The sequence below is a fragment of the Miniopterus natalensis genome, chromosome 5, assembly GCF_054644295.1.
Source record: "Miniopterus natalensis isolate mMinNat1 chromosome 5, mMinNat1.hap1, whole genome shotgun sequence".
Classification (NCBI taxonomy): Eukaryota; Metazoa; Chordata; class Mammalia; order Chiroptera; family Miniopteridae; genus Miniopterus; species Miniopterus natalensis.
The window spans coordinates 23,407,839-23,431,875 of NC_142085.1; positions in this window are offsets into that span (position 1 = coordinate 23,407,839).

Consider the following 24,037-nt stretch of genomic DNA (forward strand, 5'->3'; position numbering starts at 1 on the left):
GTATCATTTAGTAATATCATTGACTAAAAAAATGAAAATTCTCTGTTCAGAGATGTCTCTCAAGTACGCAGCACAGCCCCTTTTCCTGTCCAGGAAAACCAAATACAACTTTTATGAGAGATCATGAACCATTTTGACATACAAGAAACCAGTCATGTTCACACACCCTTCAATAAGGTCAGGGGCACAGTCCTATAGTTGCTGGCAAGTGTCATGGGGAAATTCAGCAGGTTTTCTGAGTCATGATTAGATTGCAATAGTAATGCAAAAGCCAAAACCTTGAGTATAAGAATGTGTCCTTGAAGGTAAGATTATTTTTGAAGTTAGATTTAGACACTATCTTTTTGTTTTCATTGTGCAAAACAAATAACTAAGAAATCTTTTACAGATGTCTTTTAATATTTAATAACATGGATTAAATATGTTCATAAAGTAGCTGTGAAATTAGTATTAATGTTGATCTGGGCTACAAAAAACTTTGGAAGTTTGGACCATTTATAAATTTCCATAATTATATAACTAAGGCAATTCTCTGCCAGTCAGATTAAATTTGTGCTTGGTTATTTGACAAATATTTACTAGGTACCCACTCTGTGCAGGCCCTGTTCTTGGTGCTGGGATACTGGGTGAGTGGGAAGGGCAGGTTTCTGTTCTCATGGAGCTTTCCTTCTAGAGGGAGAAGACACAATACACAAGGAAATAAACTCAGTAGTTTTAGATGCCATTTTGAAGAAAGTATTGTCATTGTCTTCGTTTGGTTAGTTTTGCTAAGGATTTAGCTACCAGTGCTTTGATTTTGCAGGCTGAAAAAGCTGCCAGCTCTAGAAAAGTTTCCTTTGCTCCAGCTGGGAATAAAATCTGTTGAAGTGGAGAGAGAATTTTCCCCCCTTTTCCTTCAGGTAGGGAATATAGTTTCCTTCCCAAATTCCTTCGAAATGATATAATCACTGTGAAAGTTATTGAAAAACAGATGTTTTAGTTACCTTTGACAGTCCCTAGTTTCTGTTGTGAATCTACAGATCCTTAGAAATCTAATATTTAAACAATTTCTAAAGCCTGGAGGGTTTATAAAAGATTTGTGGTAGGATTTATTCAGAAAGCCAAAATGTGTCAAATTTGATATGATATTTTAAGTCTGTTGATTAAATTATGTTGTTACATGGTTAAGACTTTTCTTTTTCTCCCCACAAGTTACTTGGGATGAAAACGATGCTTAATGGCATGCCTTTGCTAATGTCACACTGTAATATTCTGTAGGCAGACCATATCGCTCTAAAGGTCCTAGCACAGGGTGGTGGAAGGCATCTAGAATGTAAAACAAGAGAGGCCAAGTACAAATAGTTTTGTTTTTCAGAAATTTGGTACTTTTAATGTCAAATTTGCAATAAATAAGCAATTTAACTCACAGGAATTATATTACACCCAAAGTTGCTTGTAAATCCTGTTTTCTTCCCTTCAAAAGAAAACAACATAAACTGCTTGAAGACGGACTCCTAACCAGGGTTTTCTCTCCTTTATCTTTTTTTGTGTTTTCTAGATGGGAAAAGGAAATTCGGGGTCATCACATTTTAACTAAAGTAATATGCTTAGAGGTTTCCAAGTTTTAGTTTTCAAGTTACATCTAGTTTATACCTTTTTAGGGCTGTTTTATAGTCAGATGATTATATGGTAGTTTATTTAACAGGCAGAAGAAATGCCAACGTAAGCCCGAAAATATTTACTTCAACGTTTACGGTCTGTTAACAGCTCAATTGAGGTAACAAGTTGTTGCATGATTAATGAAGGCTGGGTTGCTTTCAACTGTGCTTAGAAAGAACACTGTTGAAATAATCCAAAACAATGGCTATTAGGTTTTGTTTTCTCTGAGGGTTGTAGTTTAGTAATCTCATTACTACTGCATTCCAGAGTCCCAGAGGAAGGAGATAAAAACTGGTGTGGATTATGAGAAGTTACCAGAAAGAGGCAGAGAGAAAGAAAGAATTTTGGGGGGTAAAACAAAAGAAGACATGGAGAAAAGGGAAAGGAAGGCAAGAAAATCGAGACAGCATGGATTAGTGTCTTAGATTCTCGCCTTACTAGCTTTTAACTCACTCGTTCATTCCTTCAAATATACTGTGCTAGTGATACGACTTTGGGCCAATAAATTAACCTCTTAGCCTGGGTTCTGGGATGGGGAATGGGGCATGGAGAGTAAGAAAAAAAGTAACAAAAAAAACCCTGGAAATGATAATAATTCCAGCCCTGTCTCACAGTTATTGTGAGGGATAAACAACATAACATATATGAGAGTGCTTTGAAAAAATTCTCTACAGAAGAAAATTCTCTCTAGATACCATCAATCAAAGACACAGGCCCATTTCCTATCTTATTTCTAAAACCATATCTGAGGTATTTCAAGTGGCCTCCACGTGGGGCTCAGGCCCGGTAGCACAGAGTAAGGATGAACATCCCTTATCTAGTGAGAAAGCTTGCGGAGTGTCTCAGTACTCAAGTTGAGTTTATGGGAACACAGTAGGAGCACAACAATAGCTCTGATTAGTGCTAATGGTAAAATTTTAAAAAGCTATAGTTTTGTTTACTTAAGATATGCTATCTCATTGTTTGGAAAGAAATTGGGTAGATGATGCATTCTACAAGACAGGAAAAGATCAAGGACGCTGATTCACCTAATTCAAGACCAGGATCAAATAATTACAAAGACTGAGTTCCATTGGCTGAAGCCATAGTGTGTGTCTGTCATTGTGTTCAAACCCTTACGCATCCTCTCTTCCAGTTCTCAAACATCCATATGAGGTGGGCAATATCTCCATTTAGCAGTTGAGAAAAAGCAACCTTTAGAGAATTTAAGCATATCTTTTTTAAAATTTATTTTTAAAATATATCTTTATTGATTTCAGAGAGGAAGGGAGAGGGAAAGAGAGAAACATCAATGACGACAGTGCATGCCCCCACTGGGGATCAAGCCCACAACCCGGCACGTGCCCTGATCGGAATCGAACCACAATCTGGATCATAGGTCGATGCTCAACCACTGAGCCACGCCGGACAGGCTAAGCATATCTTTTAAAGTTATATCTAGTAAATGGCAGAATCCAAATTCAAATGCAGGTGTTCACCACCTTGCTTTTCCAGACATCCCTCTGCCATTGGCTCTTCCGCAGCTCCATAGGGGAACAAAGGCACTGGGCCCAGGGCTCTCCTGCAAAGTCAGCTAGCTGTTGGCTCTGGTGACGTTGAGGTCAGGGACCTTTCTTTCCCCACCCTTTCCCTGTTTCCTATAGCATTTCCAGAGAGTGTCTGTGCTCCTCCTTACCTCTCTTGGTGGTGGCATCAACATGGAGAGGGCAGCTCTCAGTCTAGTTACATCCCATCATTTTCCAATTCTCAGTCATGTTCTCCTAACTGCAGTAGTCAGTGAATACTTTGCAGGGGTTATGACATAGCACAGAGGGGTCTGTGCTAGACCCCTCTGTTTCATTCATTTAGTCACTCATTCACTTTAACTTCTTCTTATTCCCACTTCTGACCCCATCCCCACTCCTACCAATGGCAACCATTCTAGTGCACTTGATATGTATACTTTTTTGTAAGCATTTTTATTATATAAATACTACTGTGTGCATGCTTTTGAAAATACCCTTTGTGGAAAATTTCAAACGTCAAAAGTAGAATATTATAATGAACTATGTACCACCCATCTGTAATCACTGTAAATGTATGCGTAATCTTGTTTTATCTGTAGCTCAACCTACTTTAGCAGTCCCTCCCCTGAGGGACTGCTGATGATTTTGAAGCAAATCAGACATATTATTTCTTCTGTAAATATTTCAGTGTCAGTCTTTTAAAGATAAGAGCTTTTAGAAGGGAACATAACTTTAAGACTATTATCTTACTTTAAAAATAGTGAAAATTCCTTGATTATTTCTAAAATAAGTGTTGGTCCTATTTCCCCAGCATTTCTGCAGGATATTAGAAGAGATTGAAATTATTAAAATCTATACATTTGGAGGAGGAACCGTGTAGAGCTGGATTGAGACCTCTGAGTATTCCGTTATATGAATGGACTGCAATTTGTTTATCCACTCACTTGTTAATGGACATTTGGATTGCTTCCATTTGGGGTTATTACCAGCAAATTTGCTATAAATATTCATGTGTAAGTCTTTGTATGAACATATACTTTCTTTTTCCTTAAATGATACTTTGGCGTGGAATAAATAGGTCATATGATAGTGTGTGTTTAACTTTTTAAGAAACTGCTAAACTGTTCTTCAAAGCTGTTGAACCACTTCACACTCCAATCAGCGGTAATGAGAGTTCCAGTTCCTCTATATCCTTGGGAACACTTGGTTTGGTTGGGGTGTGGAGGTATTTCATTGTGGTTTAATTTGCATTTCCCTAACGACTAATTGTGTTGAGCATCACCTCCTGTGCTTATTTGCCATCTATATAGCTTATTTGGTGAAGCGTCTGCTCCAGAAAGACCATATTTTGGGCCACAAAGCTCAATAAATTTAAAAGGATTTAGTCATACAAAGTATATTTTTAGATTGCATGGAATTAAATTAGAAATCAATAGCAGGATATCAGGAAAGACTCCAAATATTTGGATCCATTGTTGCTGTTAAGAAATTTGATGCCAATTGATTCTTGTACTTTTGTAAGAAGCTCTTATAATTTTCTCCCTCTCTTTGATGTGCTTAAATTTCCCAATACTGTATCTAAGTTCTTAATCTCTTACTTGGCACACAATTCTTTCCATCTAAATTATTTCATCTTTTTTTAATCAGGAATATTTATTTTTATTATTTCCTTAAGTATTTTCCCCTTTTTAAATTTTTCTCTCCTTTTAGGTTCCTATTTTTGATATGTTAATATGTCCACTTTCATCTTCCGTGCCACTTAACTTTTTATTTCTATATTTATCTCTTTAACCTTTTTTTCTGCCTTCCAGGAGATTGTCTCAGTTTGCTCTTTTAATTCTGCAATTTCTTCTTTGGCTTTATTCAGGTTGCTATTTATCCCATCTACTTTCTTCCAAGTATTATTATATTTTTTATACTTAATCTTCCATTTGTCTCTTTTCAAAAATTTTGTCTTGCCCGGCCGGGCGTGGCTCAGTGGTTAAGCATTGACCTAGGATCCAGGCAATCAGGGTTCGATTCCCGGCCAGGGCACATGCCTGGGTTGCAGGCTGCAGCTGATCAATGACTCCCTCATCACTGATGTTTCTATCTCTCTCTCTCCCTCTCCTTTCCTCTCTCTGAAATCAATAAAGATATATTTAAAAAAAAAAATTTGTCTTGCTTTATATGACCAATATCTTTTGACATCATACATTGTGTTTATTTTAAATTCTTAATCTGTTCGTTCCAATATTTCTGCTTGATAACTAGAGTGGTTCTGACCTCAGGTGCTTTAGGCTGTGAACTAATGTTCCCTTGGAGTTCTCAGGTACCAGGATGAGATACCAAGGCTCAGGACCTAGTTTATGGCTTCCTTGTGATTTTAAGAAGAGGTTAGAAGGTGAGTCCCAGGGCAGAGAGTCCTAGACAACAGAACTGCAGTCAACCACTCATCTGTTGCCCCTCCACTAGGCATTCCTCTGACGAGGGTAAAGTTTTAAAAAGAGAAGGCAGTTATCTCATGTGTGATTCGCCATCCCTTATGTAGGCTTGGTGAGGAGGGTGGGAAAGGTGAGTGCTCAGGGCAACTGGTCAACCTCCAGCACATCATGAGGGCTGCCGTTGTTGCCTTCTGACTCACGGTGGAAATGGGCAGGCAATGATCCAAAGGAAATCTGAAAGACACAGAGCAGAACCTAACAACACTGTCTACTTGTTATTCCACCTCTGCATGCCTCTCCACCCAAAGTTTACAATGACCTTCAGTCTCTTCAGGAATTTCTCAGTTTTTAAGATAAATGCATTCTTCCTTCTTCTAGTTTCCCCAGAGCTGATTCCCTGTGGCTTGTGCCTGGTAAACATCTTATCTGTACTTCATGGGGGAGCCTTTGAGTTGTGCTGTGAGAAAATTAACTTTGCAACAGAGTGCAATACAAAGAGGAAGGACACACAGGTACTAGTCTAGGGAACCAGTAATGAAGATCTTAACTAATAGTTTGTATGTTGAAGTGAGAAGATTGGACTTCTGTATAAATGATTTATTTGTTAGTTGAGCCCAACCTTGAAGAAGCTGCTGTTTTATTTTCTATTTTTTCCCTAAATATGTTTACTCTTAGCTTTTTTTTTTTAAATGAATTGCAAACTAAGCACTGGCAGAAAGTGAATGTGAAAAAGGAAGCTAAGTGAGGCCAGATTGGAGAGCAAAATGTTATTATTTAAAACTTATGGACCACCCTGAATTCTCCAAGCTCTATTTAAGAAATACAGAAACACGATTCCTTCCATTTAACAACTAACATTTTCAGGAAATATACACCACATTTCTACATGTGTTTTATCCCATATACCGCTGATATTTACACTTGTTTAGTTTGAGGAATTTCCTCTTCTTAGTTTTCTTTCCCTCAGTTTTTCTTTGGAGAGCAGTTCCCTTTCCCTTTTTATAAAAATAGGAACCATGAACAAATGGTTTTTATATGTTCATAATTTAGTTGGTAACTAAAACACTATCTTTATCTTGTGATTCTTCACAGAGCAGGCTAGATGGAGCGTTTTTGACGCCCTTGCAGAGTGTTTGCCCTTCTACTCAATAGCGACTGGCTGGGGTCTATTTTTATTTTAGACTAAAATAAAATTAAAAATCGGTTTGAACTGTAACATGCAAGATTTATGTTAACTATAAACATATGAAAAATGTTCAGTCTTAAGCAAGACAAACAATTTTTTTCTTGCCTATCAAGCTGCCAAAAATTACATGTAAAAAGATTTTGGCAGTAAGAATCCCATAAAATGCTGATGGAAACTTCTGCTGACCATGACAGGCACAGCTATAGCAGCCTCTGTGTTGCAGGTGAGCCCTACCCCCAGCACATCCCTTACACCTCTGCTTCTTAAACCTCAGCATCCATCAGAGTCACCCAGGGAGCTTGTTAAAACACAGATTGCTGGGCCCCACTCTCAGATTTCCGATCCAGTAAGTCTGTGGGTGATGCCTGAGAATTTGCATTTCTACCAAGTTCCCAGGTGACACTGAGAGTCCAGGCCCAAGTTTAAGAACCACTGCCATATATCGATGGTTCTCGACCCTGGCTGTACCTGGGGACCTTAAAAAGCACACATTGCCCCAAACTCCCAGTGTTCAGGTCTACTCCCAGTGATTCTAATTGGTTAGGAGCGGGGCCCGGCTATCTGTATTTCCTAAAACTCTTCAGGAGATTCTGCGGTGCCCTGAAGGTTGAAAACACTGCCATGTGTTCATTCCCTACCCGTCATCCAGAGGGACTCAGGTAGTTGCTGTTCCACTTCCATTCGAGCCTTCGACATGAATGTATGAGCATGACATTTTTATTTACTTCTGTATGCCCATTGGTCTTGGTCACCACCAAAATGTGTCATTAACTATTCCTTCCTTCCTCTAGTTGTTCCCACGATTTCTCGCTTCTGACCCAGTCTCTCCTCCCTTTGCTTTCCTATTCGTCACCTTCTCTCGTCTCCCGGCTGCTTCCCTTAGAATTCCCTGGGGAGCGGCTACTACCATCCCGTCTATAGGCTCAGCCTTCCCCCCTTCCCTCCCGTCATCTCTGCCCTACCTGAGTGAAGCCTGGCTCGCCTCGGAGGGCAGTGCTTCCCTGCAGCCCTTTCGAATGCAGGCTGCAAGTTCCGCACATCCCCTGGTGCTGGAATCCGGAGCCAGTTTGCAACCCTCTCCGCATCTCCCTGAAGCTTCCAGACTTACCCTTCAACCCTTACGTGAAGTCCCTGCACCTTTGAGGTTAGCGCTGTCTGGCTAGGCTGCCTCTTTGCCCTTGCATTGTCGTTGCCCACCAACTTCCTCATCTCTTCATTTATTCCCTAAAGTTTGAGCACCCGGCTCCCAGATATTTACTTTTTACTGTGAACAAGCTTCAGATGCCTTCAGGATAGGTTATGTGCCTTCCTCGAGAAATCAGCTTCCTATCCAAGCATGACTGACAACATGATTCTGCAACATAAATCAAGAATCTTAAAAATATTTATACCCTTTGACATTTTGATGGGCAGAGGGAACATAGGATGGGAAGGCAGGGACCCATGACAGTCCCTTCCATCTTTTTACAACTTCATTAAGTCATGTGTGGAAAGGGAAACGTCTTCCCTTGTTTCCGTTAGGCACAGAACAAATGCACAGTGACCCTAAATTCAGTTCTCCCCACAGTGGAGTTCCCATTGGGAACAGGTCTAAGGATGTTGGGAGGAGAGGTTGATAAATTTAACTAGGAACACACTTTGGGCCATTTTTCTTTTTTCAGTATCTCTGTGTCACTGGCTTATAGCGTTTTGTTTTCACACTTTTTAAGCATGCAAAAAGCTTGGGAACAGTTTGGCTGGCATTTATGGGAAATGAAAGTAGCATGACTGGTAAGTTTAAGCTACAGCTAATAATTATTTTTTATAGAGACAGGCATGTTCTGGCCCACTGTACAGAAACTGGGTGCACAGAAAAGTAGGAGAGACAGTGGGAGAGTGGAAAGAGCAAAAGACTAGAAGTCAAAAAACTCAGAGTGAGAATTTTTCGACTGACTAGAGATGTGATTTGGGGCAATTACTTAATTTGTATGAACCTCAGTTTCCTTACCTGTAAAATGGGGATGAGAGTGTCTGTTTTACTTTCCTCACAGGGTCATTGTGAGGATGAAATCTTTTGATGTGTGTGAAAGTGCTTTGACAATAGTAAGGTGCCAGAGAACAAAGACAAGGTGTTCTTGTAGGATGAGGTATGGTGCTCCCCTGAGCTTCAACAGGGCTATTAAGCTAAACCGACTTAAGAAATCTGTAAAGTTGATATGTTAGTAATAATACATCGCAAATTTTAAAAATGGTTGGGGTAAATTCTAATCTTTGAAATGCAAAATGATTGAGTGAAAATGAATAAAAATATCAGAAATTTACTGAGTTAAGAAATACTTCAGATTTTGAAAATATACTATACAAACAACATCAAATATTTTACTATCTAAATAAAAACACTGAGCCCTTTTATAAGCCCTTTTCTTTTATAATAATGATTTTCTGCTTTTTAAAATATTAAAAAGTTGGATGTAGGAATGGTTTAGATATTCTACTATACCTACCAAGAATAATCTTTTACATTTTACTTTTTTTAAAAAAAAAAGGCTAGCAAGTTTTAACATGGCGCACATGACAACGTTAATTGTCTGGAGTATCCCTATCTCTAGATATCTTATTGGTGATGTGAGTCTCACAATCTGCTAAGTTTATGGTCCTTTTAGCCCTTCAAGCCAAAAACTCTCAATCATAATCTCATTTTTGACAAGGGATATGAATGTTCCTCCTAAAGAACATATCTCCTAAGACACTCCATAAACATTTGCTAAATAAATAAGTAAATAAATAAAGCATATATGGTCAGTGTGTCAAACGTGGCAGGGAGCTTGAAAAAGGGCTAAATGAAGTCACATAGATGTAATGGCAAATGCTAAGATTATGGGCTATTGAAAAAGTGGAAACAGCATTTCTGTCTTCTGCCAAGAGTGTTGGTTCCTCCCAGCAAGACATCATTGTTGGTTCCCCATCTCCCAAATTCCCATCAAAAGGATCAAATAAGTATATGAATGGGGAAAATCCAAGTTAGCATTGTCCACATGCCAGAAAAATCAAGTAAATTCAGCAGAAGCCCTCCGAGGGAGAAAGGCATTGAGGTGGGCAGTGGGGCCATCAGTGGCACAGTGTTCGGCCTCTCTCCTCCTTTCCTGCCTTCTGTGAGCCTAAAGCCTTCACCAGCATTCAGGTTCCAGCCAGAGACCACATTCTCACTGTCCTCTGCAGCTCATCCCTCCGTGTCCTTTTGGATGGCTGTAATCACTCTTCTGCTATCCCCACTGCAGCCCACAGAGGAGGAAGAGAGGAGGGGAGGGCCTGGGATGACAGTTCAGTACAGTCTGGGAGTTGTGGGTGTGAGCTGGAAGGCTGTGCCTGGGGTTCGAATGCCAGCCTGTGCTTCTCAGAACTGCTAAGGGATGCCCCTTGCTGGGTTGGGGAAAGCTGAGCAGGATTAGAGGGAAAGAACTGATGTGACCCAGGTGGTTATGAGATGGAGGTTAAAGAAGTCAGAAGATTAAGGATGGAGCTCACTTCTTATTAGCGTCAGAGGTAAATCTGGGGCTACAGGAACCTGGAAGGGAGTGTGATGCAGAAAGAATGACGGGACAATCTGAACACAGTAAATCAAATTGCCACTGTGGTCTGCATCAACTCTTTTCTATGTTCACTGAGAATTCTCTCTTTCCCTTCCCAAGTTTCTTCCACACCTTAGACAACTGACACAAAAGAGAACAGAAGGAAGAGTCAAATCAGAGCTCATCTCTGAAAGCCATCACCTATGGGCTTGAGTTTCTCTGGTCCATTGATTTCTACTCAGGCCTAGGATGATTTTGACCAGAGAGAACGCTTTTATGGCCCATTGCTGAATACATGAACATACTTCCTTCTACACCATTTTTGGAGGTGTGTTTTCTTTTTCTTTGGAAGGAGTCCATTCCCAATGTTTTTTCTTAGAAACTGTTTCTTGTGATAAAACCTAATAGCCAGAGATCACCAGGAAAATCAATATTTCAACAAAGTTAGATTTATTTTATTTTCTCCTTTGTCTCCTCCCTCCTGGGCCATTATACTAAACCAACTGATACCAAAGTTGCATATGTGATGACTAAGGATCACTTACAAGCATTCTGTTATTTGATAGCCTGCAGGTGATACAAAAGAAGAACTACCATAGTGAAAGAAGATTCTGAGTGGGGCCTGAATCGGAATAAGCCTGAATGGAATGCACTCTGTGAAGGTCAGGTTTCTGCCTTCCCCATTTCCATTTCCTTTAGCTCTTTCAGTGAAGGGCTGACATGTATAAGCATATAATGAATGTGCTTTGCAAGTAAATATCTGTTTGATATGTAGAACCTTAAAATAAAATGCACTAGCTTGTTTTTTCAATTCTCTTTTTCTATTATATTTATAAACAACACAGAAGAAGTTCAATATCTAGAAACCAATAAAATTAAACTGAAACATATGCCTCGGTGTATTATGTATATTCTAATTTTATGTAATTCTTTCTTTTCTATTCTTAGAATATCATGAAATTCAAAATCTGTGAAAATCAACCACCCTTATTATGCCTTTTTTCCTTGCTGCTTTGATGTTAGTAGATTTTGGTAACAAACCATTAATTCAACTAAAATTACCATACTGTTGCAGATACAGATAACAGGCAGACATAGACCCAACCCTTTTGGAGCTTAAAGCTCCTAGAATGCCCTTTCTCCCTTAGGCTTTAGTACCACCTCTAAAAAAAAAGAAGAAAAGGCAAAATACTTCTGTTTTGAATATATGGAACACATATGACTCATTATATTTATGATTCCTTTAAACTTAAGAGGAAGTTTCTTGAGTAAGTATTTGTAGATTAAACAAAACATAGCTGTGATAGATTGCAAAAATAGCCACAAGTATTTCATCCCTGTATGAAATGTGAATTTATGGTCTTTCCAGCAAGAGGTAAATTCTAGTTCTCAAACCCAGTAAATCTGGGCTTGGCCAAGACGACTTGGCCAAGAGGACATTAACAAGTGTATTACAAATAGAAACTTGAATAGTACTTGTGCATTAGGGCTCGTGGTCTTGCTGCACATGGAATCCTGAGACAACCATGAATGAGCTTGAGCTATCTGCTTGATAAAGAGAGACACATAGTCAGGACCATGTCATTCCAGCTAACATATGCCAACCACCAGAGATAAGACTGAGGTTATCCTAGACCCTGTAACTACAGCTGAATCGCTAACTAACTATAGATATAGCTGAGCAGGCCCAGATCCTTCCCAACCCACCAAATTGTGGAATAAATGTTTGTTGTTTTAAGTCATTATATCTTGGGGTGCTGTTATGCACTAAAAGCTAACTGATACAGCAGTATTTTTAATCTTTTAAAACTTATTAAAATGTAATTTAACCTGATGCAACTACGGGATGAGCTCTAAAAGTAAAAATAAAGTCTTACAAAAATAAAGTCTTAAGACTGCCTGTCAAATCTATTGAATTTTTATCCAAGGAATTAAATTAAATAATTGGTAGAGATCTTTTTAAAAAACACTTTATTTAGGTATGGTTGACATATAAAAAAGCTGTATATATGATTTTATTATTTCTAGCACAAGATCTGAAATTACAGTTGATTAGGGGTAAGATTTCCAGTTAATAGATGAGTAGAACAGCTTTTACTATGGCTATGCCTAACACACTATGAGTCAATGTTTGCTTAATGAGTGATCAATATTTATTGCCTTTAAGTCAATATGTTTTAAATATAAAAATTACCATGGTGAGTTATTACCACCAACCACTCATCACTCAGCTACTCATTTCCTCTGTGCAGCGGCTCCAAGGGATACATTCCAGTGCTGGGCTGGCAGCCCAGTGGATGCAGCAGTTGCTCTATTCTCTGTGCTGTCTTTCTCGCCTGTTACTCCTCAGTCTACTTTAATTGGGTTCCCACTCTACTATGCCAACAAAATGCTTCGCATCAAGGTCACAACGAACTCTGTATTGCTAAATCCAATGGACGATTTTCAATTTCTATTTTAACCTCTTAGCAGCATATGACACTGTTGACCAACCTCTAATCCCTTTTTGAAGGATGTTCCTCTTGTGACTTCTGTTACTCCACTGTCTTCTTGTTTTCTTCCTACTGCTCGAAACACACTGCAAGTTTCCTTTGAGGGCTCTCTCTCTTTTTTTTTTATGATCTCTCCTTTAAATATTGGGTTCCTTCAGGTTATGCCCTAGGTCACCTTCTGTTCTTATTTTATACTCTCTTCCTGGGCAATCTCATCCCTTACATAGATTTTTATCTTCTATGTATTAATCTCTTTCAGATTAATGCCTACAGTTGATACACAGAGATTAATACACAGAAAATCAAGCCATCTCCTGAGCAGCTTCTCTTTGATGTGTCTCAGGCATGCCAATCTCAACGTGTTCAAAACTGAAGGCTAAAGTACAAATTGGTAGTTACAGAATAGTCACAGGGAATTAAATTATAGCATAGGGAATATAGTCAATAATATTTCAATAACTATGTGTGAGGCCAGGTGGCTACTGGAAGTATCAGGGGGAACACTTTGTAAAGTATATGATTGTCTAACCACTATGCTGTACACCTGAAACTAATACAGAATAATATTGAATGTTAAGTGCAATTGAAAAAAACACAGAGGGCCCTAAGGCTGAGTTCTTCTTCCTTTCCCTGCGACCCATACTGCTTTTTTCTCCCTCCATTCCTCAACTCCTATTAAGGTCCCAACTGCTATTAAGGATGCTGCTGCTATATATCTGGCAACTCAAGAGAGAATGCCAGCAATCATCCTTGACTTCCCCCTCTCGTCTCTCACAGTCCTCAATTAATTAACCCATCCTGTCAGTTCTCAGTAGTTCTTTTTTTTTTTTTTAAATACATCTTTATTGATTTCAGAGACTGGAAGGGAGAGAGTGGAAACATCAATGATGAGATGGTCATTGATCGGCTGCCTCCTGCATGTCCTGGACTGGGGATCGGGCCCACAACCCGGGCATGTGCCCTGACCGGGAATCAAACTCTCGGGATCCTAGGTCGATGCTCAACCGCTGAGCCACGCCTGGCCGGGCTCAATAGTTCTTAAGTGCATCCAGTACTCTTAGCTTTCTCTCTCTCCATCCATCCCAAATCACCTGTCTCTAAACCAGCCAAGGCCCTCCCTCTCGAAACTGAAATGCCAAACACTTGACTCCATTGTTATTTTCATTTTGCCAAATGTGACCTGCCCTGAAGCTCTAAAAAAAAATGCCCTGGCTGACTTTATCTGAAAAGGCCAGAGGGCATGGAACTATGAGTTCACATACAGGTGAACCTCTGTTATTTAAAAAGGCTATCGAGCTGCATCTATAGTAATTTCTACAACTTAAACGTTTCTCCATTTGTTTTAAATTTATAGCTGATAACAATCATGTAAATAACACAGATTGCTTTTTTCCCTCTGAGTAATTTGAGCTTTGAATTGACTGTTGAAACTCAAATGTTTGTCTTCTAATTTCTCACATATGCATGAAAGATATTTTTCCAGTCTTCTGGAATTTTTCATCCCCACATTAGCTTGGAATTTTCACCCCCAAACTGTCTAGTGTATACAGCAAAATTATAACTTTCTAAAATTGAAGCTCATACTTTCAGCTATATGGTGACTGACTCCTCGTTGCTCACAGTTTTGTTTTTTACGCTGAATAGTGCTTGTTTTTACTATTTCTTCTCCTTTTTTTTCTTCTCAAAAAGGTAATTAAAATCAAGAGGACCACTTTTGAAAATCTCCATGTGTAGATATCACTAATATTTTGGAACTCAGAAAAAAAGATGGATTATGAGAGTACCTTGTCCAAAGATTCTTCTTATTTTCGTATGTTTTTAAATGTTTATGAGGTACTAGGTGGCAGTCAATAGGGCTATAAAAGATGGTGGTACAGTTATATGAGGGATAGAATCAAGTGTGTAGACTATATGGATGTGTTTGTATTTGATGGGTGTATGGGACACTTCTTGTGCCCCATCTGACATTAGCAACCAGTTGCAAAGGTGTAACCTAACAATGCCCTGCCTGAGTTGTACTGTGTGTCTTGCTGGCCTGTTATTTCTCTCTTCTTGCAGTGTGGATGTCTTCAGGAACTCACTGAGACACTATGACAGATACATAAACCTAAAGTGCAAGAGAATAGCACTTCCTGGGACAATCTTTGACCCATGAGGGATGAGAGCAAGGATTTAATGTAAATAAATATACTTTAATTACTTTACTTCCTTCAGCCTCAGTCTCCTGCTCCATAAAGTATAGAGAAAAATTCCTACCTAATAATAATTACCCTCCAGCTCAGTGAGGATTAAATGAGATAAAGTATGTATAGGTCTATCAAATAGTAAATGCTTTCTGTTCCTACATTTATAAACTTATGACAATAAGTGTTATTCTTTGGTTAGCGTTTTTACTATTAGACTTCTACAATAATTTAAAGAAAATAATCTTTTAAACTTAAAACTCTTGGAAAATTGGAATTACTAACAATAACCAGTAACTATAGCCATGTCAATATAGTTGAAAGAGTTTCCTATGTGTAATCAGAAAAACCTAGATTCTCGTCCCAATGATTACTGTCTGTATCACTTTGAACAATTTGTGGTGACTCACACAACACCGGTTAAGGAAATAGGCTTGTTTTAACTCCTAAGCAACTGCTGGCTGGAAGGGAGCAGCAAGAAGGGGAGAAGACTGTTTAATAGTAACACAGTCAACAGGGAATTTACCTCCAGCTCTCACTCTAAGTAGGAAGTGATTCTTAACGACTAAGGCCACACACACACTTAGTCACATCATGCAAAATGATGGCCTGCAGAAAGGACACTGTGACTTCAGATCCCACAGATGCAGTGACAGCTCAGCAACTCAAGCCAGGATTCTGCGGCTAGGAATGGACAAAGCCTTTCGTGGTAATCAGCTGATAAAAACTCAACAGAATTTCTGTAAAATATCTGAGAAGCAGTGCTAAGTGCCTGAAATCACTCTTAAGGTTGCCAAAGCAAGAAGCAGATATCGACTCGATTGGATGGCATGAGCATATTGTGAGTCATGTAGAGAAACCAGACTGAACTCTAACCAGTCTCTTTGCTCCACTAAGAATTTTAAGAAGAGGAGCCAGACGTATCAAACATGCTCTGTGTTCTTTAGAATTTGTTGTACATGTTTGTGGAATGTGAACTGTATGTAAATCTCATTATAAGGTGTCATTTTAGTGATTCTCATGAATTGTTTAAGTTCTTTAAGTATCCTGAATTAACAATTTTAGGTGTTTTTAGAATTTTTTTTTTTTTTTGGCCCTTTTTATTGTGGAAAGAACATATAAGAACGAATGTTGCATCTTGACCACTTTAAAGTGTACAGTTCAGTACTCTTTAAATTTATTTACATTGTTGTGCAACAGATCTCTAAACTTTCTCATCTTGAACACTGAAATTCTATACCCACTAAACACTAAATCTTCCTCCCTCCAAGCCCTTAGCAACCACCTGTCTACTTTCTGTTTCTGATTTTGACTACTTTAGATACTTCATATGAATGGAAACATACAGTGTTTGTCCTCTTGTGACTGGCTTATTTTGCTTAGCATAATGTCCTCAAGTTTCATCCGTAGTGTAGCATGTGACAGGATTTTGCTCTTTTAAAAAGCTGAATAATATTCCATTGTATGTATGTTCCGCATTGTCTTTTTCCATTCATCTCTTTAAGTACCTTTGGGTTGCTTTCCACCTCTTGGCTTGTTGTGAGTAATTGTGCCATAAACACTGGTGTCCAGATATCTCCTTGAAATCCTGCTTTGAGTGCTTCTGGATATATATGCAGGAGTAGAATTGCTGGGTCATATGGTAGTTCTACTTTTAACTTTTTTGAGGAGATTCCAATACTCTTTTCCATAATGGTTGTACCATTTTACATTCCTACCAATAGTGCACAGGTGTTTCGATTTCTCTGCATCGTCGTCAATACTTTTTATTTTCGGTTCCTTTAACAGAAGCCATCCTAGTGAGTATGAGGTGATATTTCTGAGGTTTTGATTTGTGTTTGGCTAATGATTACTGGCGTTGAGCATCTTTTCATATGCTTCTTAGCCATTCGTATATCTTTTTTGGAAAACAATCTATTCAAGTTCTCTCCCTAGTTTTAAAATCAGGTTATTTTTTGTTGTTGAGTTGTAGAAGTTCCTTATATTTTCTGGACACCAACTTTTATGTTAGATATATGACTTAAGATTATTTCCTCCCATTCAGTAGATTGCCTTTTCATTCTTTTGATTGTTTCCTTTGATGCAGTTTTTAAGTTTGCTTTTGCTGCCTGTGCTTTTGGTGTCATATCCAAGAAACCGTCGCCAAATGTAATGTCCTGAAGCTTTTCCCATATATCGGCAGCCAAAGGAAGGCAAAGGAAATTACGCATCACCCTCTCCCCTGAAATTCTGAGGTATGCCAGTCCCCTATGTTTTCTTCTAGGGGTTTTATCGTTTTAGGTCTTACATTTATGTCTTTAAAACATTAATTAATTTATTTTTTTGCATTTGGTATAAAGTATGGGTTCAATTTCATTCTTTTGAATGTAGATATCCAGTTTTCCCAAAATCATTTGTTGAAGGCTCTACTCTTTCCCCCGTGTAGTTGTGTTGAAAATTATTTGGCCATATATGCAAGGGTTTACTTCTGGGCTTTCGAGTCTCTTCTGCTGGTCTATATGTCTGTCTTCATGCCAGTACCACATCATCTCGATTACTTCCAATCCATGGGCAAGGGATATCTTTCCTTTTTTGACTTTTTTTTTTTTTTTTTTAATCTTCAACCCTGAGGATATTTGTACATTGCTTTTTGAGAGAGAATGGAAGGGGGGAGAGAGAGAAACATCGATGTGAGAGAGACACATCAATTGATTGCCTCCCGCATGTGCCCCAACCAGGGCAGGGGATCGAGACTGCAACCAAGGTACATGCACTTGGCGGGAATCAAACCCGGGACCTGGGACCCTTCATTCCACCGGCCGATGCTCTGTCCACTGAGCCAAACCTGCTAGGACTCTTCTTTGATTTTTTTTCCCCCCAAGCAGTTTTGTAGCTTTCAGTGTCTGAGTCTTTTATCTCCTTGGTGAAGTTTATTCCTAGGTATTTTACCCTTTCTGATGCTATTGGGAATATATTCTTAATTTCCTTTTCAGATTGGTCTCTACTAGAGTATAGAAATGCAATTGATTTTTATGTGTAAATATTTTTATTTTGCAACTTTGCTAAAATCTTTTATTAGTTGTAACAATGTGTGTGGGTGTGGGTGTGGGTGTGGGTGTGTGTGGAGTGTTTAGGGTTTTCCACTTATGAGATCATGACATATGAGATCATGCTACCCCATATGACACCTTTGTATAAATGAGAGAAGTGAGCCACTTCCTCCAAAGAGGTGCAGCCCGCACAGGATGAATTTCAGTTCCTCTCTCTCCTTGACTGAACGTTCTTAGATAATGGACACTTATGCACCACTTCAAATCTCTTATTCCAGCCACAGCTACAGTGATCAGTTGTGTGCAGGTGTCAACTGGTTTCGCACAGGTGCCGCTGAACAGTGCCTCACCTACCACCCCAGGCCTCTCACTCCCTGTTTTGGGATTTGGGCATTCCTTTCATGACAAAGCCCACAGAAAGCTACTTGGAACTGACACATATGCAAGATTAAAGTTTGGAGCTGGGGAAGGGAGCAGGGTGAGTGAGAGGGGATAGGAGAGGGGAGTTAATACTGTTCCATGAGGCAACCCTTGACCAATGGGGGAAAACAGGTTAGTGGATAAGTGCTCTGCTCACTCCACAAACTTCCATGGACAATTCTGAGACATAGTTCATGAGAATTGTCAAAGAGTCCCCCAGGAGAGAGGGACTGATTGTCTGAAGCTCTGCTTTGGGGGACCCACCATAAAACATGCTCGTACACCTAGATGCAGCAGTTCTGACAATAACTCCTGACCACAACCTGCTTCAGAGCCCCTTAAAAAGATTCATTTGTCCTGGGAGCTTTACATGTTACATAACCACTTCACATTTATTTTTTAAACCTTAAAAAAATTTTTTTAAATTACATTGACATTCAATGTTATATTAGTTTCAGGTATACAGCATAACAGTTACACATCTATATAAGTTACAAACTACCTCACATTTCTGAGTTTTAGTGTCCTCTTTATAAAATGGAAATAAAAATACTTATTTAAAGTGTAAACCACTAAATACACTTAAATCATTTTTATTTCTGTTTTCAAATGTCACATTCATTGCTATATAAATGAATATTTGCCTTTGTAAAAAAATTATGTATACAGATTTCTGGACTCATGTTTACAAGCAAGGGGTGTTTTTTGATTGAGTTGCTGATAGAGGGAATTCTCTTCTAATTTATCTTTTAATGTTTATCCAGGCAGCATGATTGTTAAGCTCAGTCTGCCAGATCTGGGCTCCATTATGGCCCCACTTTCCAGGAGCTTATGCCAACTCTATCCCCTTGGTCTGTGTGGTTTGGTCTGCCTACCTACATCCCATTTTAAGCACCACTCGTTATAAATGAGTCTTTGAAATTTTTTAAAGCCTGATAGTACCAATCAGGTGAGAGAAGCTTCGATCTGCTCACCACTCAGTATCCCACCCTCACTGGAACCTCTTCTCTCTCATTTCTATAAGTACTACTCTGTGACAACAAAAAGGATCTGTAATTAGTTTATTGCTATATTAAACTTTTATTTTATTGTTGGTTTCGGAAATGGCCTGCCATTCACTGATGAGAGGAAACACTAAAAAGAATCTCTTTTCTTTCTACATTCCAATACAGATTATTTTCATTCATTAAAAGATCATTGCTTCTTCCTTTGATGTTAAATATTTCATCACTGGAGTCAAGTTAGTGTTACAGAAAACTGTGATTATCTGTTTTGTTTTTTAAGAAAGGCAGACTGCCATGTGCAGCACCTCATTTGGATGTGCCTGGGGTCTTGGAAGCTTGACTACCTTATGTTCTCCTTCAAACGGACCTTGAGAGCTTGTTTGGAGGTTCTTGCAGGGGAGAGTAACTACTTGTATACTCTTGACGGAAGACCAGTCCTCTCCTCTGGGGGGAAGGTCGTCCTCTTTGACTCAGAGTGCAGCTTTGGGAGGGATGCACATGGATTGGTGAGGGGAGAAGGAGATACCCACCTAGCCAGCTCATCAGCTGAATCAGCCCTGGCAATCAATGAGGTGACAGATGTCACAGCCAGATCGCCCTCACATCCTACCTGCTTTTCATAGCACAAGATTATTACATCATTGACTTCACTGTCACACTTTTGGTATGGTTCTGTGAAATGAAGACTGGGTGTTCAGGTCTATGCCCATTTCTGCCACTGGCTGTGTAACCTTGGATAGTCATTTAATTTCTCTTGGCTTCAGCTTCCACTTCTATAAAATGTGACACCATTTACCTTCTCTAAAAGTCTATGAGTCTCTCCTCTCTGCATTGGGGTCAACTGAGTATACAACAAGATCAAGATAATCAATATTAGTGTTTCCTCCTTTCTTATTTTCTCATTTGTTCCGTATAGGCACCAAAAACGCCAGAAAAGATGTTATAGGACAGTGCTGAGTTGAAAGGAGAGGGCTGTCTCCTCCTTGGTTCTTGTCATGCTCCTGAGAAAGAATTTAAACAAGTGACAGACAGCAGTGTGGTGGTAAAGTGAATTTATTAAAGAAGCAAGGCAAATAAATAAATTTGGCTTAATGCACAGATGGGCTCTCAGTTAATCTGAAGAGTGTTGCCCAGGTGAGATTTAGCATTTTATACTTCTCTCTGTACATGTTTTAAAATTCCTCTGCCAGATATCTTGGTATAAACTAGATTTCAAGGTCCCCCTTTTACTTTGTTGTGGCTTTCCAAGAATTATGAGAATATCTGGCAATTTTATCTTGGCAAGTCCCAAGATTGCTGTTTTCTCTGTTTAAGGGCTGAGATAAAAACTCCCCTTCTTTCTTCCACAAAACGGCTGACTTCTTTGTTTAGTGGGTGAGATAAATCTCTTTCTTCTTTACCCCTTTCCCCCTCCTGTCTTAGCAATTCCAGGGTGATTTAAGCTATGTACTCTCTGGTTAAAGAGGAGAGACATTACCATTTGTTCTCAAGGGTCTTTGGTTGGGGAAGATAAGGGCTTGCTATTTACAAACTAGTCAGAAGCTGCCCAAATTGTTCGGCCTTATTAAAAAATTTTTTGCCTCAGTTTTTCTATTCCACTTGCTTAGGAATTTTCCTAGCTTCTCATTACTCTGTTACTGTTCTCTTCAGTTTTTAAAAAAGTCATACCAATACTTTGCTCTGAATCTTACTATGGTGTATTGTCCTGGATTGTCAAAGCCTTTTTAGTCAAGGCACTATAAACATGCCATGTGCCTTTACCTGTATATTTCTACTCATGGAATACCATTCAACATAGAGTCTTCCAGCACATATTCAAATGTTCTGATTTCTTATTAGTATCGGAGCTGTGAGAACAGTGACAATTTTGATTTAATGACTTCCCTTCTTTTGTCAACTCTACTGTCAAAGAATATATTTCTTCTGGAGTATCCAGTGAGAACAAAGCAAGAGGGGCTTTGCTGAATGAGGGGCTAAAGGAGGCACCTTATTTCACCCAGGTGAGAAGAAATGTATGTCAAGGCTTTCTGTCTTGTCTATCAGTCATAGAATTAGCATACACACGGGAGATGGTTGGCTTAGGACATGTATTAACAAGTCAACTTGAATTGATAAATGAAGTCAGGGGGCTAAAAGAAGTTTATTTCTTTTTTATTTTTAAATTTAATTTACATAATTATGACTAGATAGCGAAGAAACCCTGAATTAGAGTAAGGAAAAGCATATTCATGATGAAATAGTGTAAAGACTTTAATTAAATCTACCCAACATCTTTTCTTTTTTTGCTAAGTGGGTTAACCCTCTGTTCTTTTACTTCAAAATTGAAGACATCTTCCATTCATATACTTTAACTCTGTTTTTTGGGGGGGAGGAAATTTATGACTGCCATGCTCTTCTACAGGCATAGGAAATGTTCACATCCATCACAACATTATGTATTTATTTTATCCTTTTAAAATTACCACTACTAGAAAAATAACGCTAATAGCACTATTTTCCTATGCTAAACAATGTATTTTTTAGAATTGGAAAAAGTGATCTAAAAACTGTCTGTAGATATCATACGTATTTAGTTTTTATTTTATTGCTGCCTCGTCCTGTCAGATTATGCTAGGTGGAGTGTTTCTGCTAATGGTTCCTTAAATTTAAACTTCAAGGAATTGGAGGCAGGACATGTTTATGGAAGACAACGTGTTATATTCACGTTCCAACTTTCATGGCTATATTTCTATGGCTCAGAGGAGCTCTACATTAGCAGATTAATTTGGGCTGTTTTCTCAAAATTTTAGTTATTTTACATTTTATCTCAATTTTAGAACTTATGTTATTGCACCAGAATATTTTGGTTTGAAATGACTTGATTTTAAGTCAATATTTGATTTTAAATTACTAAGCACCTCTTGGATGTCAAATTGATAAGTATAAATTTGAATTTTTGCAATAAATGCCCATAGGCACAGTGACAAATTACTGATCAGGAGGAGATAACTGAAATTCTGAGATATGTCTAAATCACGTCATAAGAGGAACTACAGGAGGAGTTGGGCTAGTGATGAAGGTGTTAAGGGTAAATTTTCCAGTGTACTTAAGGGCTGTTTCAAGTGCAGCACAGACTATTCAGAGACTTGTCTAAACTTTAGAAATTAATACTAAATTTTATAGTTGCATATTAAAAATAATCATTTTTCCTTAAGCTTTAAAAAAAATCAGCTTATAAATCAATACAATTGTACATGCTACTTGCAAACTCTTTTTTTTTTCAGATATATCTTTGTTGATTTCAGAGAGAGGAAAGGAGAGGGAAAGAGAGAGATAGAAACATCAATGATGAGAGAGTCATTGATCGAGCCCGCAACCCGGGCATGTGCCCTGTTCGGGAATGAACCCCGATCGCCTGGACCCTAGGTCGACGCTCAACTGCTGAGCCACGCCCGGTGGGGCCCAAAGTCTTTTGAGAAGTCTATTTTTAGTGTTTGAATTAGTTTTGTTTTGCACTGTTTAAACCTCTAGCAAAGTTTATGTACACTCTTAGAATGTTGTATACATAGAGTATTTGGAGACACTGATTTTTAGCACAAACTACGTCATACATGGAAATCCAAACTATGTAATATGTAGTCAAACATGCCCTTTCAATAAATGGCTTTAGATGATAATACTAAAAAAAAAATAAAGATAAAAAAAAATAAAAATCAGCTTATAAATCTTATTTTATTTATAAACTAAGCAAGGTTCTGCAATCACTTGCAATGGCCTTTGACTAATATTCAGTTCTATTTATGGACTTGTTAATTAAACATCTTCAAATATTTTACACTGCACTTCTTTATTTAACTTATTTCATTTCTTTATCTTTAAAAATGTGTTTGATGAATAAACCTTCCCCAGTGCTTAAATAATTTTTATAAATCCGATACATTAAACTTATAAAGGTAACAAACTTAAAGTTCTCTTAAATGTTCCAGGGCTATTTCCCAAATTTAAAAGATTTTAACCAAAAATCACAAGTCTGTATTGAGTATGCAATTCCACATTTAAATTCTAATTAGAAGGCTGAGACTCTGATAAATTCTCCTAAATATTCTCAATGCAGAAAACACTAAATTTGTACACATATCCTAGCCTCAATAAAGAAACATATGGCGTGGATTATCTTAAACATTTCTGTGCTCGATTCAGAATCTTCCTGGAGTCGGAGAGGTGCTTTTCCACGATGGAAGCGACTTCATCGTCCCACTTGATGTGGGCATTACTGCCTCGGCTTGCCTGCAGTCGCATCATGACTGGAAATCTCAGCCAGGAGGTCTATGGATTCTTTTTGAGGACTTTGATGGGACACATGGGACACACTACACCTGATTCCTGCAGCTTTATCATTGACTGTGATTTCCAGAGCCAGGTGGTCACTCAGCCCCCAGACGCCTCACTCTCTCCTCAGGGAAGTCTGCCACCTCTCTCTCCTTGACTCTTAAGCTTTGTTGATAAATGTCTTTTACATACAACTCTGTAGCAGTTTTAATTTTATGGAGCCTCGTAGAGCTATTGTGCGTATTAAAATGATATCAAATTGAATTTCGGAGATTTCTCATGGCTTTATAGACTAGTTGGT